The sequence below is a fragment of the Rattus norvegicus genome, chromosome 4 (genome assembly GCF_036323735.1).
Source record: "Rattus norvegicus strain BN/NHsdMcwi chromosome 4, GRCr8, whole genome shotgun sequence".
Lineage (NCBI taxonomy): Eukaryota > Metazoa > Chordata > Mammalia > Rodentia > Muridae > Rattus > Rattus norvegicus.
The window spans coordinates 41,174,674-41,194,317 of NC_086022.1; positions in this window are offsets into that span (position 1 = coordinate 41,174,674).

Here is a 19,644-nt window from a genome sequence, read left to right on the forward strand (position 1 = left end):
TTTATGTTTTAAACAGAAGAATAGTCAGTGGGAGTCATGTTTCAAAGAAGCAAACAGACGGACAATAGACAAAGGCAAAGTCGGCAAAGGCTAAAGGTAATTTAGCTTCTCTGAATCCAAGAAAATGCTAGACAAAAAGGGCTCAGAGCATAGCCTGGGAAGATATGAGGAGACCTTGTCAGGAAGTCTCTGGTTTTGTTAAGGACTTTGCATTAGTTCTTTAGAATTGGATAAATAGTTAAGCACATGGGTCTTAAGAAATAGCTGAGATGGTTGTGCATTGTGAATGCCAGTAATACCACTGAATTCTATACATTAAATGGTTAAAGCAGCACATTTTGTGTTACAAAGTTTAACAAAACTTTCAAAAATTAATCATAGGGTATAGGAGGGGGCACTGAAATATATTTTTAAATGACTAAATGTGGGACTGTGAAGGGAAGCCTGGTTCCTGGTTGAGCTAAGACTAGAAGAAGTCCCAGAGACCCTGAAGGGACAGTAGGTGCTTCTGAGACCTTGGGGGTAAGCTGTTAGGCTTTGGGAGAGTCTGTCTGTCATAAACTTAAGTATATTAATATTTAGCAGACTTCTGACGAGATTGACAGCTATATCGATTGGTCATATCTGAGTTAGACAACTTGTGCTTGTTAGATTACTTATTTGAGAATGTATATAGTAAATATAGCACACTATAATTTAGTGGCAATAGTAAAAATCATTTACCAAGGCAGAATAGGAACAAACATCTTAATCTTTAGTAACTTTGACAGGTTGCGTAGTATAAAAATCACATTATGCATTAGCAGAGAAACACTTGGCTTACAGTTGGTGTGGACCAGAATGGAAAAAAATCAGAGAGATGAAAACTGTGTGGTGAGACTGTGGTGACAAAAAGTGACTGTACCCAGATGGGTTCAGACCTGTGACAGGTACTGAGAGGGCATGCAGGCCTTGGGTGAGGCCAGTCTGTGAGTGAGAGACAGGTACCTGTGCGTGTGCTGGGGATGGGGGCATGGGATGTCTGTGCAGCCTGAAGAGTACAGATCACTAGGAGCCATGCTTACAGTGTACCCGCCCCAGGTAGTGAGGGCTTCAGCACACAAAACACTCAGCTGAGAGCAGGTGGGGCAGAGCTTAGGCTAAATGCTAACATTCCCGTTTTGGTTTAATTAAAAAGGGAAAAAATAGAGCCTATGGTGGAGCAGGAATCATTGTTATCTTTAGCTACTTTGGGGCAACGTGTCTCTAGGAAACCTAAAAGAATTGGTATGGGGATGTTTGTTCAGTCTTAGAAGAGTTGGCTGTTTCCTTGTTGTCTAGGGTCTGCGGAGCTATCTGAAGATAGATCAGAATGAACAGGACTGGTAAAAGATTCTATGTTTGTGAGAGGAGATTGGAGTATCTGAATGTTGCTTCTCTGGAGCTGTACTAGATGTAGTAAGCTTCTGAACTTGACAAGATGCTGAAACACACACACACACACACACTCATATATATGTGTGTGTGTGTAATGTGAACATATATATGCATATAAGATTAAGATTAAGAGAATAAGATTAAGTACATTTGGGAGAAAGAAATTTTTTTCTTAGATGTACATTTGAAACCCAGAGGAATCCCACCTCTGGGATAGGTAGTGAGTGAGAACTTAGGCTATTGATTAGCAGATGTACTTAGCTGAATGGACTCTGTTTGGTCCATGAGAGGTAGATCTGAGTGGATTTCCATGAGTTAACATGAACAGTCTTTAAAATAAGCCTTTTGTGGGGCAGAAGGAACAAGAAGGGCTTTTTCCTTCTGTCTAGGAGACTGAATATATATATATCACTTTAAATTTAGTTAATAGACAACAAAGAAAACTTAAAATTTGGATTTGTGATTATACAGTTGGATCATATAGTGGAATGTTTAATGTTTGGACAGTAGCATAGCAGGAAGAGGAATTATGAAGCATTTACTTAATGGAAACTGAGTTTATGTAAGGAAGTAACAGATTACATCTGTGAAAGCTGACATCTGACTGAGTGCTGGAAACTGAGTTTAGGTAAGGAGCTAGGTAAGCCAGCTGCCAAGTTATAGTTACCTTAGCTGTCACTGTAGTCAGAAATACGGAGAAGAATAAAGTATAATTTAGGGTCACATATTAAAACGTGACGGAGTTCATCTATAGTCCAAACAGTTCTCTGTAGTCTCTGTGGTCTCTATGGCAACTTGGGCAGAGTCAGTCTGGCTTTCAAGCCCAGAAGATGGAGGGCTTTTTATGAAGAACCTTTTTTCTATGGATTAGATCCCACGTGAAATGAGAAATGACTCACCTTGACTTAGGCAGTATGTTGCCTTTCACTCTAGTCTGTCCACAACACAGACCAAGCCAGGGCCAGGCAACAACAGTGCTTTTCAGTGGTTTTCATACCACAATCCAGGCAGTCTCTTCTAGCTGTGTCCATATCGTCTGAGATCTGTCTTGTGCCTATGTGACCACTGGTCATGTCTTCTACATGTGGAAGGACTTGGGGCATTGGCTTTACCTGACTGATGGCCACAAATGTATGGGGGGCTGAGTCTAGTGACAGGGTCCTGACACCCGGGAACAGGCAAAGCGCCTACTATCCCTTCAGGGTCTCCAGGGCTTCTAGCCTGAGCTCAACTGGGAACGAGGCTACCTTTCATGGTCCCACAGGTAAATTGTGGAATGTATGAATTATATTTTAATAATGTTGAAAACAATAAGCCCCCGAGAAACAAACCACAGGGGAAGTATTTAAAGCACTGATCCTCTGACTCTGTGCTCTGGTCAATTAAGTCAGAATGTCTGGAGGTGGGCTAAGCCCCGCACACCTAGTGAAGTGCTGCAGGCAATTCTAATGTGCAGCCACAGCACAGAAGCACTGCTGAACAAAAGCAATAAGGAACCAGCGAGGAATTTTAATCAGGGGAATAACCTCATCAGATTTGCATTTCAGGAAATTCACTTTGTCAATTGCATGGAACACAGATCATCAACTTTGCAGCTCCGTGTGAGAAGCCACGTGGATGGCAATAGAGTGGCAATAGAGACTATATTGCTAGTAAACACCAGAAAACAACTCCAGACAAAGGCTAGGATGCATACAAACAAGGGCTACTCAATAATGACAGATCCTAGTACCTGGAGGTATTAAGTCCACTGGCGTGTGTTTCTACTGCTTCGCACTGGGGTTGCAGAGGGAAAATTGCCCTTGTTTTTTGTTTGCCTGTTGTTCTTGTTTTGTTTTTGAGACTTGTCTGCTGCTCAGTCATGTTTCCTACCAACCTCATCATTATCACTGTCTGATTATAACCCAATCCAGAAGCCTTCTTCATTATCTTTCATTCCTAAAAATTATGATGTATGTAATTTAAGATTCACACGGAAAATGTGTGTTGAAGGAAACATATACTCAGGTAACATCAGCAAGAGTAAGTTAGACAGTAAATTCACCGATCCAAACCTACAATTCTGTAGTTTCTCCCTAATTAACTGTCAGGTTCTCCTCCCAAACACAACCTCTGACAATTATGAAACACGCTTTTCCCACAGGGTGGTATAAGTGAAATCGTATGACGCATGACAGCTAAGTGTGGCTTCCTCCACTTAAATCATCTGTGCTGTTGTGTATATTAGTGTTCATTCCTTCCTCTTGCTGAGTGAACTTTCAGCTCTCCAGTTAGGCCACAGTTGGCTCTCCATGCCTCATTCCAGACACACTTGACAGGTTTCCAGTTGTATTAGTTACTTTTCTGCTGCTTTGATAAAACACCACATCCAGAGGAACAGGAGTCCATGGGTGGGCAAAATAGAAGTAGGTGAGTCTTTTTACTCATAAATCCTATTCCCAATGCCATACTTTCTTCAGCAAGAATGTGTCACTCCCAAAGCAACAACACTAACTTGGGCCAAATAGTCAAATGTCCAGGGTCTGAGGGCACTTCTCATCCAAGCCACCACACCAGGTTTTAGGAACTATAGATAATGTTGTAATAAATGTTTATGGAAGGATCTTTGCAAGGACATATTTTTCTTTTCCTTCCTAGTATTGAGTATGAGTTCCATCACTCAGCTACATCGTGTAGTGGTTTGAATAAGAATGACCCCAGTAGTCTAATATATTTGAATAGTTGAACCCCAACTGGTAAAACTGATTATAAAGGATTTAGGTGGTGTCTTAGGGTTTTACTGCTGCGAACAGAAACCATGACCAAGGCAACTCTTTTTTATTTTTCAGTCTGTTTTTTTTCTTTTATTGGATATTTTCTTTATTTACATTTCATATGCTATCCTCTTTCCTGGTTTTCCTTCCCACAACTCCCTATCCCATCCCCAACCCTGCTTCTATGAATGTGTTCCCCCACCCACCTACCCACCCACTCCCTCCCACCTCCCTGCCCTGACATTCCCCTACAATGGGGCATAGAGCCTTCATGGAACCAAAGGCCTCTCCTCCCATTGATGCCATCCTCTGCTACATATGTATCTGGAGTCATGGGTTCCTCCATGTGTACTCTTTTGTTGGGGGTTTAGTCCCTGAAAGTTCTGGGGTATCTATTGGCTGATATTGTTGTTCTTCTTATGGGGTTGTAAATCCCTTCAGCTCCTTGATGACATTTAATTTGGGCTAGCTTACAGACTCAGAGTTTCAGTCCATTATCATCCAGGCAGGAGCATGGCAACACCCAGGCAGACGTGGGGCTGGAGAAGCTGAGAGTTACACCTCTTGTTCCAAAAGCAGAAGACTGATTTCCAGGCAGCTAGGACAAGGGTATTAAGATGAGCACCCACAGTGATGCAGTTACTCCAACAAGGCTATACCTCCTAATGGTGCTACTCCCTGGGCCAAGCATATTCAAACCATCACAGGTGGTATGGCCTTATTAAGAGCCATGGTACTAGAGGTGGGCATCACATTTTCAAAGAAGGGAGATATTCTCAGTATCTTCTCTACCTCCTTCTTGCTGAGCAAGACAGGAGCTCACAGCTGTCCCTGCTGTCATTTCTGACTTTACTGTCGTGGATGCTAACCCACTGAAGTTGTACTTCCAATTAAGAATGTTTTAAAATAAGTCACCTTGCTCACAGTTTTTTTTTTCTCGTAACAATAGAAGCCTTAATTAAGACGTAGAAGTATAGATTTAACTTTGAGAGATACTACTAAGGCAGGCAGGCATAGCTTAGCAACACAGGAGCATGCTTGCTTTGAGCTATAGACACTCTCCAATAATCCATTTATCAATCAGGCTACTTGCACACCTCTTTCTTTCTTTTTTTTTTTTTATTAACTTGAGTATTTCTTATATACATTTCAAGTGTTATTCCCTTTCCCGGTTTCCGGGCAAACATCCCCCTCCCCCCTCCCCTTCCTTATGGGTGTTCCCCTCCCAACCCTCCCCCCATTGCCACCCTCCCCCCATAGTCTAGTTCACTGGGGGTTCAGTCTTAGCAGGACCCAGGGCTTCCCCTTCCACTGGTGCTCTTACTAGGATATTCATTGCTACCTATGGGGTCAGAGTCCAGGGTCAGTCCATGTATAGTCTTTAGGTAGTGGCTTAGTCCCTGGAAGCTCTGGTTGCTTGACATTGTTGTACTTTTGGGGTCTCGAGCCCCTTCAAGCTCTTCCAGTTCTTTCTCTGATTCCTTCAACGGGGGACCTATTCTCAGTTCAGTGGTTTGCTGCTGGCATTCGCCTCTGTATTTGCTGTATTCTGGCTGGCACACCTCTTTCTAAATAAAACAATTGGTCGATGTCATCGTCTGACTTTCATTTCTGTGAAGAGACCCATAGCCAAGAAAACAGTTGATACCCTGACAGCCTGCAGACAGGTATGGCACTGGAGAGGGAACTGAAGTCTGCATCTTGATCCGAAGGCACCCAGGAGAAGACCCTTCTGCACTGGGTGGAGCTTGAGCACAAGCAGCCCTCAAAGCCTACCTGCATAGTGAAACGTTTCCTACAAGAAAGCCACACCTATTCCAACAAGGACATACCCTCTAATAGTACCACTCCCTGTGGGCCAAGCATTGAAACACCTGAGTCTATGGGGGCCAAACTTATTCAAACCCCTAAAGTTGAAAGAATAACGATTTAAAACTATCCCCCACTGACCCTGCTGTGAGGACAAGTGCACCTCACAGCAAAGAATAACATAACATGTTTTGGGGATGTAGCCTGGCTATAGCCACCACAAACCATCTGGCCTGGATAAGGCCTGAGTCAACAGTCCTGAGAAAAGCGAGAATTAGGGTCAGCTTGCCCCAGAAGCAGGTGGCCTAGAGTTGAACTGAGCCCAAGTTACAAACCAATGAAATTGCTTTGTGTGACTGTTGCCAACTACCTATGTAATTTTTCCCTATAAATACCTTCCCCTAATTGGGCTCGGGGTCGACTCCTCTCCTGTGTGAGATATGTGTCATCCCCAGAGTTCTGGTTCCTCAAATACACCTCTTGTTTATTACATCAAGACCGGTTTCTCGTGAGTTCTTGGGGGGTTGCATCGTCTCGAGATTTGAGTGGTAGTCTTCCCCATCCCGGTGGTCTTTCAAAGTCACTCTGCCCTAATAGCTTTGTAGCAACTGCTTAGTAATGCCTACTTTATAGTCAAACACACTTTACTTTTTCTATAACAGAAAACAATTTTTTCACTAAACTAACAAAGTTTCTCTCTCTCTCTCTCTCTCTCTCTCTCTCTCTCTCTCTCTCTCTCTCAAAATATCCTGGACAACTAGTCAACTAGTAGCATTTTCTTGTTAAATTAATCTGCCTTCCCTCACTTGGAGCTATTCTCTCACAAAACTCAAAACTGATGTTTCCAATACTCCCCTCTTCCTCAAGGGAAGTGCCAGGCCCTGACTTACAATGACAAAGCTTTCATGCTTGTCAACACACATGGCTCAGGCCTGCATTTAGCCAAAGCATTGTTATTACCTTGTGATTTCGACTTTGTTTTCCTAAATATTCTTTTCCTCTTTATTCCTACCATTTCGTGTGTTATCTTCAACAGTTTAGCAGTCCCTGATATAGATTCAAATTTCAGAGCAGTGGCTTCTGTGCATAGGAGAACCATCCAACCATTTGCATCAATGTTTGCCTTTTGTGATTTGGAGACTTTTCCCAGGAAGAAATCTACTGTGAATCTTTTTTTTTTCTTTTTCTTTTTTTCGGAGTTGGGGACCGAACCCAGGGCCTTGTGCTTGCTAGGCAAGTGCTCTACCACTGAGCTAAATCCCCAACCCCATCTACTGTGAATCTTAGGAGAGGCTCTGGTGTCACTAAGACCTGGCTATGTTTCATGATTTCCTCATAGGGAAAAAAACATAATTTCTCTGAACTCTATTTCAACAGGAAGCTCCTCTACACACTTAAATCAGCTTCCTTTCCTGGTCTTTCAGAATGTGACTGTTTTTTTCTTTGTTCCTCTAGCTTTAATCTCTTTGTTTTTCTGTTCTGTGTTTTAACTGAATCATATAGAGAAAGCAGAGATAAGCATTGGATGGTATTTTTTAATTAATATATACATATTAGTACATATATATTTAAATATATTTTAGACAATTTTAAAATTTCATATTCAGAGGTAGTTTATAATGAATAAAAACCCACTGGAAGCTCTTTAAGTCATAAGGAAGATTTTGTATGTGAGCGTTAAGTTTGCTTACAGAAGTCAGATCGTCTAAATTATGTGTAGTTAAGATGTCTAGGTTTTTTCTTCAGACATGGATACTACCTATTCATTAACAAATCTTCTAGAGTCAACTAAGCATAGTGAACTATCTACTAAAAGTTACTTAAGAAAAATATCTAATTTAAGATCTATTTGTGTCTTCCTGTCTTAGGTTTTCTATTGATATGACACAACAATATAACCATAAGTAACTTAGGCAGGACAGAGTATGTTATGCTTGTGGGTCCATATCCATAGTTCATTACTGAAGGAAGTCAGAACAGGAATTCAAACTGCTCAGGAACCCGGAGGCAGGTACTAATGCAGAGGCCATGGAGTGGTGCTGCTCTCTGGATTGTTCCTCAGGGTGTGTGCAACTTGCTTTCTTATAGAACCCAGGACCACCAGCTCAGGGGTGGCACTACCCACAAAGGGTTTAATTGGGGTCTTACTCATTAATCACTAATTAAAAAGATGCCACTGCAGGCTTGCCTACAGCCTGATCTTATGAAGAGATTTTCTCAGTTGAGACTCCCTTCTCTCCAATGACTCTACCTTGTGTCAAGTTAACAAAGAACTGGCCAGCATACTCCTTTTCTGACAACCCTTTGAGAGGAGGCCCAAACTCCAAGGACTTCTACTAATCCTAATTTTCCTTCATGTTCCACCAACTTCAACAAGCCAAAGACAGAGAGTAGTATACTACAGACATAGTAAGCTACAGACATTTATAAAGGCATTTCTCCCAGACCAAGATCAAAAACTCATGTAGCACCTGAAGATTAAATAAATCATGAACAGGACATCACCTGGTACATTATAGATATGAAATAATGCTTTTCTTAAAATCAAAAATGTACAGACCACCTATTCCATCATTCATTTGTTAAAATATTTTAAAATTTTCACATTTTTTAATTTTTAAAATTAATATACATCACTTGTCTTCTACCCTTCCTACCCATGTATGCCCACTTACTTTCAAATTTATGACCTCTATTTAATTGGTGTGTGTGTGTGTGTGTGTGTGTGTGTGTGTGTGATAATATAAATATAAAGAAATAGCTGTTGAGTTTAAAATGTATACACAATCTGTTACCAATTCACTTTCTAAATGGATGAAATAATTATGTCATTCCTAAAATCTTTAGATGAGTTAAACACAGATCAGTCTGTGAATATTCTAAACACAGCTGAGGAGGATAGGTCTCTGCTTTGTAAAGGTTTGCATTTGTCTGCAGTTCACTAAACATACAAAATGTCAAAGGAATAGCTCAGCTTGTGGGATCTACACTGTAGAACATAATTTCAGCATCCCTGAAAAATGACATGAAACATTTCCACTGACTGTTCGGAGCTACATGGTGCCATGTTCAACCTGCAGCGCTCTCTCTCTCTCTCTCTCTCTCTCTCTCTCTCTCTCTCTCTCTCTCTCTCTCTCTCTGTCTGTCTCTCTGTATTTCTTATTTCTCTGTCTGCCTCTCTCTCTCCCTCTTCCACACCCCCTCATCTCTCACTCACCCCAACCCCAGGGCACCTGAGATCCTAAGCCTATCCTGTATGAAGGACATGTGTTAGTTAAAATTCGAACCTTTATCATTACTCCTGCTGCCTGGAAATCAGAGACATTCTAACTACAAGGACATACATGGTCTACTTGTTAATCAGTAATGTAGCATGGGGTCTATTCTGCAGTCTCTTAGATGGGATCTCCACTTTGTCTCATAGGCTTGAACTCTCCTTGTAGTCTTTCCCACACAGTGCTGTCTTTCCATGGCATTAAAAATGCCCTTAAAAATACCATATATAAAGGAACAATGGGCGCAATATCCTCTTTGAAACATGACTTTCTGAGACTCTTAGTCACACAAGCCTCTTACTCTGGATTCATTTAGGACCCCTTTGTATTTTTCTCCACGTCTAGCTCTTCATGTTCTATGAATGTCATTTACTCCCCAAGGGATGGGCTGCTGAGACAGTCTTACGAGGCAGGCAGAGGAACTGGCTCTTTGGTGTTAGAGCACTGGACCTCCTCTTGGAAAAGCACAAAAGTTAGACCCTAGTACTTGGCAGCCTATGCTGGAAAGGTTCTACAGTGGTGAGGTACAAAAAAATATTCTAAGACAAGCAGGACACCCACAGAGCACAATTCTAGACCTCCTTTGGGTTTTTTCTACCTCTGGTTTATGCAGAATGAATAGATTTCCTGATGCTTCAAGGGAAGAAGAATGAATTTATACTGAACAGCAATGGATGGAAATTTTTCATAGTATGTTAGTCCTGCTTAATCTTTTTATCAGAAGACTGAAGCTTAAGAAAAACAAATGAATAAACAAAAAGTGAACTTCTATAATGCATAAGGCAATCATACCTCACCACTGAGAGAATTCCTGCTTCCCACTAACCATCCAGGACCTATTCCAAAGATCTGCTCTATGACCTATGTTTGCATATACTTTTTTCTTTTCAATCACAAAATTAATTTGTGTTTTGGCTATTGTTAATTTAAAGTACATGCCAGTCTTCCGGAATAGTGCTAACTGTAATGGGACAGCAGAGAACACCAAAACCATTTTACAAACATATTCGTAAATGTTCATGGAAGCTTTGGTTTGCTAGATGGAGTCTGAATGGAAAGATGCAACAATGGCCGAATCTTGAAGTAAATGACTTCAGTCAGACAAAGAGCCAGGCATTTGTAAAATGGGCAAGAGATTTTATTCAAGTTTCTACAGTAAGAGAGGGAGACACTAGTACAAATAGAGCTCAACTCCACTTGGGGGGCGGGGTCAAGATGTCTTTTCAATTTTGTAATGTGTTAAAGAAAAGATACTAAAGGATACCACAAGATGGGGCCGCCAGTCAGTGTGATTTTAGCCATCTCTGTGCTCTGACTAGAGTTTCATTGGTGTTAGGGTCCTCATCTCCTCAGGGACTAGGAGGCAGTGCCTTGATCTTTCTCAGTGATTGCATTTACTCAGCCTCTGGGAAAAGCATGCTCGAGTTATAGATTTGTATCTCAAAGAGACAGAAAAGGGATTTAAACATTCTCTAAAGTACTTCAGGTCAGTCTTATAGCCAGGAGTATGTGAAAAGAAACAGGAATTCAGACTTCTCACGCAGGTCACTGGCCTAAGGACATGGCTTAAACAGACAAAAGCCATGTTCAAGTCTCTTTTCTGAGTGGTGGCTCTGACTCAAACAAGTTCATTGTGTTGTCATATTTAAATTTCCCAACCCTGAGATTTTTACCTCTTGACTGTCATAGCATTGTTATTTTCCTTCTTTTGAGGTCAGCCAAGAACTATCAGTGGCTTCTAACCAAGCTAATTGACTACGCCTGCGTCATCATGACACTGAGAACCGGGTGTAGGGGTGCAAGATTTAAGAAGAAACACATACTCAGGTCATTCGTCATAAGAGAATGTCGTTTGGGCTTTACTGAGATCTCCTTATATACAAGAGGCAAAAGCAGTAGAAAAGTACTAGAGCAGGTAGAAAATACCCAACCAGGAAAACAGGAAAAATCTGCGTCATGGAAAGTCCAGCCCCAAATCAGGGGCTGAGAACAGCTGCCAAGGGTGTAAACAACTTCTTACCATAGCAGGCCAAAAAGCTCAGCAAGGGGGAAGGGAAACAGCCTTAGGTAGGGTCCAACAATTACCCCTCTTTTATTTGTTAAGTAGTGCCTGTCTTAGGATCAATCTGGGATTTAAATACTCTTACCCATCCCTGAATACCATGCCAGTTCTCAGGGCTTCTGTCTTTGATGAGTCCCAGAAGGTTGCCTGTCTTTGGCCAACTACTTGTAGTACAAACTGAGCCAAATTTGGGCCAATGGATTATTCCTGGCCAATAAAAGCAAAATTTGTTTGGTAACAGTCTGAGACTGGACCTCTTGGTACTTGAAATGGCACAGCAAAATAGCCCAAGGGCAGCTGCTAAGAGGGGGCAATCCCAGAACAATGGATCCTGACCATTCTTTAATGAGACATCTAGCGTATTTAAGACATTCAAACAGACTATCCACAGCAAGAGGTGTTACCTGGGTTTCATTAATCTTTTGAATATTTACAAAAGTGTAATTCCATGGTCCAGCAAGATAAGCATTTAAATCCCCAACAGCCTTGCTGCTTTTAAGGGGTTACACATACAGAATGATAAAAGGTAGAACAAGATGTAACATGATTTCCCAGAGGAAGTCCAATTGTTCCTGCAGGAGAGCAGTTTGTTGGTTGAGATTAAAAATGCCCAACTGAATCTGAATTTTTTTTGAAGATTTATTTATTTATCATATACAAGTACACCGTAGCTGTCTTCAGATACACCAGAAGAGGGCATCAGATCCCATTACAGATGGTTTCGAGCCACCATGTGGTTGCTGGGAATTGAACTCAGGACCTCTGGAAGAGCAGTCCTTGCTCTTAACCTCTGAGCCATCTCTCCAGCCCCCTGAATCCTAATATTAACGCTATTCTGCACCATCAATGCCATGGCGACCTCTCCAGACAATGTATCCACAGTTCCCATGACAGCTGCCAATTGAGATATGGCCACACCTGCCCCTGCAGGAGTAGTGGCTGAAATGGTGATGGCAGCAATGACTGCTGCAGTAATGTTTGAGTCTCTTTTATGTCTGTAGAGTATCATTGAGAATCAGCCTTCATTCTCCAGAGGCATGGGGATCACACGATGAACCCAAACAATCAATGTAAAATCTTCCTGTTCCCAGCAACAGGTCAGTAGACAGGACCTGGAAGAACAATTGAGAATCCCCTCCCATGACACTGCCTCAGTCCCATTCTAAACCAAAAAGAAAAATGGTGCCAACATCCATGGCACAGATTTCAGAAAATTTTTACTCTCCCTAATTGGGCTAAAATGTAGGAAGGTTTCAAAAATATCAGATATACTTCAAGAGGCAGTACACAAAGGTTCATGCCAGCACCTATGTGCTGGTCTAGGAGGCAGATAACTATCATTTCTAACAAGACTAATGGGGTACAAAATATCTCTCAATCCTATAACACTAGCATTGGTAGCATTAATACTAAAATCAGCTATGGAAACATTACTAAAAAGTAAACATGAATGAAAAAAGGAGGAGCCATTAACGAGGCTTTATTAAAAAATCTTAACAAAACATAGACTATACTTTAAGATGGAAAGTAAGGTTAAGAATTATTCGTTCTACCTTTACTTAAGCTGCCACTTTACCTGTTATGTGGTTTGTTGTAATAATAGCTGGCCATGCCATGCTATGTATTCCCACTGGCATCAGGACCAGGGTATTCTTCAAGAAGCTTCAGTATATATCCAGGTGGACTGTTGTCCACAGGATGCACACAATGCTCCGGCACCCAAACAGGGGCCTCAGCATCCTTGAGAAATATGCAAGTAGATCCTCTCACCCTGACTAAGATGGGGTCAGGCCCCTTCCAGGCCCCCCAAGGCCAGATCTTTCCATTTAGGCAAGCCATTATGTGTTCCATCCTTCCTCCAGTGCCTGTTGGCTGCTGAGAGACCAGCCTTATCCAACCATGATTAAAAAATTAAGATATAAAGAAAGTTGATAATTTATTAGGAAGGGCTGTATACTCCCCCTTTTTTTATTTTTTAAGTTGATGTTTTATTGTTGAATGGCCTTGTCCTACAACTGCTTGATCTTGAGGATTGTAAGGGATACCTGTTTTATGAAGAATATCGAAATAGGCAACAAATTTTTGAAATGTTTTGCTAGTATATGTTGGTCGATTATCAGTTTTTTATTTGCCTAAGCACATTCATAAAGGCTAAGGCTTGTAAACAATGGCTTTTTAATCTTTGATCTTTTCTTCACTATGAGCAGAAGCAAAAATCAATCCTGAATAAGTACCTATGGACACATGGACATATTTCCCAAAAAAAGGTACATGTGTAACATCCACCTGCCAAATATCATTGGCCATCAGTCCTCTAGGATTAATGCCCAGACTGGGTGAGGGCATTAACAGAGCACACGAGGGACATTGAGTAACTATCTGAATTTGATCCTTGTTGCATCCTGAATGATGTCTTAAAGATTGTGAATTTATATGAAATTTTCTATGTAATTGAAGGGCCAAATCATAAGAATCAAGAGCTATAGCTACCAACTGTGGCCGAGTATACAAACCAGCAGCAGCATTACCTTCTGCCAAGGGGCCAGGCAATCCAGAATGACCTCTAATGTGCCCTACATAAATAGGCTCTTTGCGTTGCCACAATAATGCCTGCACTTGTAAAAGACAAGAGCAAATGGAGGATACAGGAACAACATATGCAGCAGTTTCCCAAGGTAAAATAATATTAGATACATAAACACTATCTGTATAAATATTGCAAGGCTCTTGAGGAAAAGTCAAAAGAAGGGCCTTTACAAAGAAGTGCAGGCCGACAGGAGCCGGATGTAGATCTCTCCTGAGAGACACAGCCAGAATACAGCAAATACAGAGGCGAATGCCAGCAGCAAACCACTGAACTGAGAATAGGACCCCTGTTGAAGGAATCAGAGAAAGAACTGGAAGAGCTTGAAGGGGCTCGAGACCCCTTATGAACAACAATGCCAAGCAACTAGAGCTTCCAGGGACTAAGCCACTACCTAAAGACTATACATGGACTGACCCTGGACTCTGACCTCATAGGTAGCAATGAATATCCTAGTAAGATCACCAGTGGAAGGGGAAGCCCTTGGTCCTGTTAAGACTGAACCCCCAGTGAACGTGATTGTTGGGGGGAGGGCGGCAATGGAAGGAGGGTGGGGATGGGAACACCCATAAAGAAGGGGAGGGGGAGAGACTAGGGGGATGTTTGCCCAGAAACCGGGAAAGGATATAACATTCGAAATATAAATAAGAAATACTCAAGTTAATAATAATAATAAAACAAAGAAGGGCCTTTAATTCAGGAACCTGTGCCAAGACAGAATCAAGCATCAGTCCCTCCACATTGCCCTCTGAAAGGACCACAGCATATACCTTAGAAGAACCAGTGAAAACTAATTTAGTAAAGACTGATTTTTTACTATAGAGGGAAAGATCACAGGATGTAACTAAAAAACTGACAAAGTTTATTTTCAGGATAATGTTTATCAAACTGACTAGTAGTGGAACATGAAATAAATGGAGAAATCATCAAAAGTTCTAATCAAATTACTTACCTGTTCTTTTTTTTTTATGCTTATGCTTCTTTATTGAAAATGCAACGTATCAGTGGGAAAAGAGTAAGAATATACATTTCTTAGCAAAATAGCCATTTTCAGAATATCATTTTGCTTTTTTTTCTCTCTTTTTTTTATTATTATTAACTTGAGTATTTCTTATATACATTTCCAGTGTTATTCCCTTTCCCGGTTGCCGGGCAAACATCCCCCTTCCCCCTCCCCCCTCCCCTTCCTTATGGGTGTTCCCCTCCACACCCTCCCCCATTGCTGCCCTCCCCCCAACAGTCAAGTTCACTTGGGGTTCAGTCTTAGCAGGACCCAGGGCTTCCCCTTCCACTGGTGCTCTGACTAGGATATTCATTGCTATCTATGAGGTCAGAGTCCAGGGTCAGTCCATGTATAGTCTTTAGGTAGTGGCTTAGTCCCTGGAAGCTCTGGTTGCTTGGCATTGTTGTACATATGGGGTCTCGAGCCCCTTCAAGCTCTTCCAGTTCTTTCTCTGATTCCTTCAATGGGGGTCCTATTCTCAGTTCAGTGGTTTGCTGCTGGCATTCGCCTCTGTATTTGCTGTATTCTGGCTGTGTCTCTCAGGAGCGATCTACATCCGGCTCCTGTCAGTCTGCACTTCTTTGCTTCATCCATCTTGTCTAATTGGGTGGCTGTATATGTATGGGCCACATGTGGGGCAGGCTCTGAATGGGTTTTCCTTCAGTCTCTGTTTTAATCTTTGCCTCTCTCTTCCCTGCCAAGGGTACTCTTGTTCCCCTTTTAAAGAAGGAGTGAAGCATTCACATTTTGATCATCCGTCTTGAGTTTCATTTGTTCTAGGCGTCTAGGGTAATTCAAGCATTTGGGCTAATAGCCACTTATCAATGAGTGCATACCATGTTTGTCTTTCTGTGATTGGGTTAGCTGACTCAGGATGATATTTTCCAGATCCAACCATTTGCCTACGAATTTCATAAAGTCACTGTTTTTGATAGCTGAGTAATATTCCATTGTGTAGATGTACCACATTTTCTGTATCCATTTCTCTGTTGAAGGGCATCTGGGTTCTTTCCAGCTTCTGGCAATTATAAATAAGGCTGCGATGAACATAGTGGAGCACGTGTCTCTTGTATATGTTGAGGCATCTTTTAGGTATATGCCCAAGAGAGGTATAGCTGGATCCTCAGGCAGTTCAATGTCCAATTTTCTGAGGAACCTCCAGACTGATTTCCAGAATGGTTGTACCAGTCCGCAATCCCACCAACAATGGAGGAGTGTTCCTCTTTCTCCACATCCTCGCCAGCATCTGCTGTCACCTGAGTTTTTGATCTTAGCCATTCTCACTGGTGTGAGGTGAAATCTCAGGGTTGTTTTGATTTGCATTTCCCTTATGACTAAAGATGTTGAACATTTCTTTAGGTGTTTCTCAGCCATTCGGCATTCCTCAGCTGTGAATTCTTTGTTTAGCTCTGAACCCCATTTTTTAATAGGGTTATTTGTCTCCCTGCGGTCTAACTTCTTGAGTTCTTTGTATATTTTGGATATAAGCCCTCTATTTGTTGTAGGATTGGTAAAGATCTTTTCCCAATCTGTTGGTTGCCGTTTTGTCCTAACCACAGTGTCCTTTGCCTTACAGAAGCTTTGCAGTTTTATGAGATCCCATTTGTCGATTCTTGATCTTAGAGCATAAGCCATTGGTGTTTTGTTCAGGAAATTTTTTCCAGTGCCCATGTGTTCCAGATGCTTCCCTAGTTTTTCTTCTATTAGTTTGAGTGTGTCTGGTTTGATGTGGAGGTCCTTGATCCACTTGGACTTAAGCTTTGTACAGGGTGATAAGCATGGATCGATTTGCATTCTTCTACATGTTGACCTCCAGTTGAACCAGCACCATTTGCTGAAAATGCTATCTTTTTTCCATTGGATGGTTTTGGCTCCTTTGTCAAAAATCAAGTGCCCATAGGTGTGTGGGTTTATTTCTCGGTCTTCAATTCTATTCCATTGGTCTATCTGTCTGTCTCTGTACCAATACCATGCAGTTTTTATCACTATTGCTCTGTAATACTGCTTGAGTTCAGGGATAGTGATTCCCCCTGAAGTCCTTTTATTGTTGAGGATAGTTTTAGCTATCCTGGGTTTTTTGTTATTCCAGATGAATTTGCAAATTGTTCTGTCTAACTCTTTGAAGAATTGGATTGGTATTTTGATGGGGATTGCATTGAATCTGTAGATCGCTTTTGGTAAAATGGCCATTTTTACTATATTAATCCTGCCAATCTATGAGCATGGGAGATCTTTCCATCTTCTGAGGTATCTTCAATTTCTTTCTTCAGTGTCTTGAAGTTCTTATTGTACAGATCTTTTATTTGCTTGGTTAAAGTCACACCGAGGTACTTTATATTATTTGGGTCTATTATCAAGGGTGTCGTTTCCCTAATTTCTTTTACTTGCTTGGTTAAAGTCACACCAAGGTACTTTATATTATTTGGGTCTATTATGAAGGGTGGCGTTTCCCTAATTTCTTTCTCGGCTTGTTTCTCTTTTGTGTAGAGGAAGGCTACTGATTTATTTGAGTTAATTTTATACCCAGCCACTTTGCTGAAGTTGTGTATCAGGTTTAGTAGTTCTCTGGTGGAACTTTTGGGATCACTTAAATACACTATCATATCATCTGCAAAAAGTGATATTTTGACCTCTTCTTTTCCGATCTGTATCCCCTTGACTTCCTTTTGTTGTCTGATTGCTCTGGCTAGAACTTCAAGAACTATATTGAATAAGTAGGGAGAGAGTGGGCAGCCTTGTCTAGTCCCTGATTTTAGTGGGATTGCTTCAAGTTTCTCTCTATTTACTTTATTGTTAGCAACTGGTTTGCTGTATATGGCTTTTACTATGTTTAGGTATGGGCCTTGAATTCCTATTCTTTCCAGGAATTTTATCATGAAGGGGTGTTGAATTTTGTCAAATGCTTTCTCAGCATCTAATGAAATGATCATGTGGTTTTGTTCTTTCAGTTTGTTTATATAATGGATCACGTTGATGGTTTTCCGTATATTAAACTATCCCTGCATGCCTAGGATGAATCCTACTTGATCATGGTGGATGATTGTTTTGAAGTGCTCTTGGATTCGGTTTGCCAGAATTTTATTGAGTATTTTTGCTTCAATATTCATAAGGGAAATTGGTCTGAAGTTCTCTATCTTTGTTGGGTCTTTGTATGGTTTAGGTATATGAGTAATTGTGACTTCATAGAAGGAATTCGGTAGTGCTCCATCTGTTTCAATTTTGTGGAATAGTTTGGTTAATATTGGTATGAGTTCTTCTATGAAGGTCTGATAGAATTCTGCACTAAACCCGTCTGGACCTGGGCTCTTCTTGGTTGAGAGACATTTAATGACTGCTTCTATTTCCTTAGGAGTTATGGGGTTGTTTAGCTGGTTTATCTGTTCCTGATTTAAGTTCGGTACCTGGTATCTGTCTAGGAAATTGTCCATTTCTTACAGATTTTCAAGTTTTGTTGAATATAGGCTTTTATAGTAAGATCTGATGATTTTTTGAATTTCCTCTGAATCTGTAGTTATGTCTCCCTTTTCATTTCTGATTTTGTTAATTTGGACGCACTCTCTGTGTCCTCTCGTTAGTCTGGCTAAGGGTTTATCTATCTTGTTGATTTTCTCAAAGAACCAACTTTTGGTTCTGTTGATTCTTTCTATGGTCCTTTTGTTTCTACTTGGTTGATTTCAGCTCTGAGTTTGATTATTTCCTACCTTCTACTCCTCCTGGGTGTATTTGCTTCTTTTTGTTCTAGAGCTTTGAGGTGTGCTGTCAAGCTGCTGACATATGCTCTTTCCTGTTTCTTTCTGCAGGCACTCAGCGCTATGAGTTTTCCTCTTAGCACAGCTTTCATTGTGTCCCGAAAGTTTGGGTATGTTGTACCTTCATTTTCATTAAATTCTAAAAAGTTTTTAATTTCTTTCTTTATTTCTTCCTTGACCAGGTTATCATTGAGTAGAGCATTGTTCAATTTCCAAGTAAATGTGGGCATTCTTCCCTTATTGTTATCGAAGACCAGTTTTAGGCCGTGGTGGTCCGATAGCACGCATGGGATTATTTCTATCTTCTGTACCTGTTGAGGCCCGTTTTTTGACCAATTATATGGTCAATTTTGGAGAAAGTACCATGAGGAGCTGAGAAGAAGGTATATCCTTTTGCCTTAGGATAGAATGTTCTATAAATATCTGTTAAGTCCGTTTGGCTCATGACTTCTCTTAGTGTGTCTACATCTCTGTTTAATTTCTGTTTCCATGACCTGTCCATTGATGAGAGTGGGGTGTTGAAATCTCCTACTATTATTGTGTGAGGTGCATTGTGTGTTTTGAGCTTTAGTAAGGTTTCTTTTACGTATGTAGTTGCCCTTGTATTTGGGGCATAGATATTTAGGATTGAGAGTTCATCTTGGTGGATTTTTCCTTTGATGAATATGAAGTGTCCTTCCTTATCTTTTTTGATGACTTTTAGTTGAAAATTGATTTTATTTGATATTAGAATGGCTACTCCAGCTTGCTTCTTCCGACCATTTGCTTGGAAAGTTGTTTTCCAGCCTTTCACTCTGAGGTAGTGTCTGTCTTTGTCTCTGAGGTGTGTTTCCTGTAGGCAGCAGAATGCAGGGTCCTCGTTGTGTATCCAGTTTGTTAATCTATGTCTTTTTATTGGGGAGTTGAGGCCATTGATGTTGAGAGATATTAAGGAATAGTGATTATTGCTTCCTGTTATATTCATATTTGGATGTGAGGTTATGTTTGTGTGTT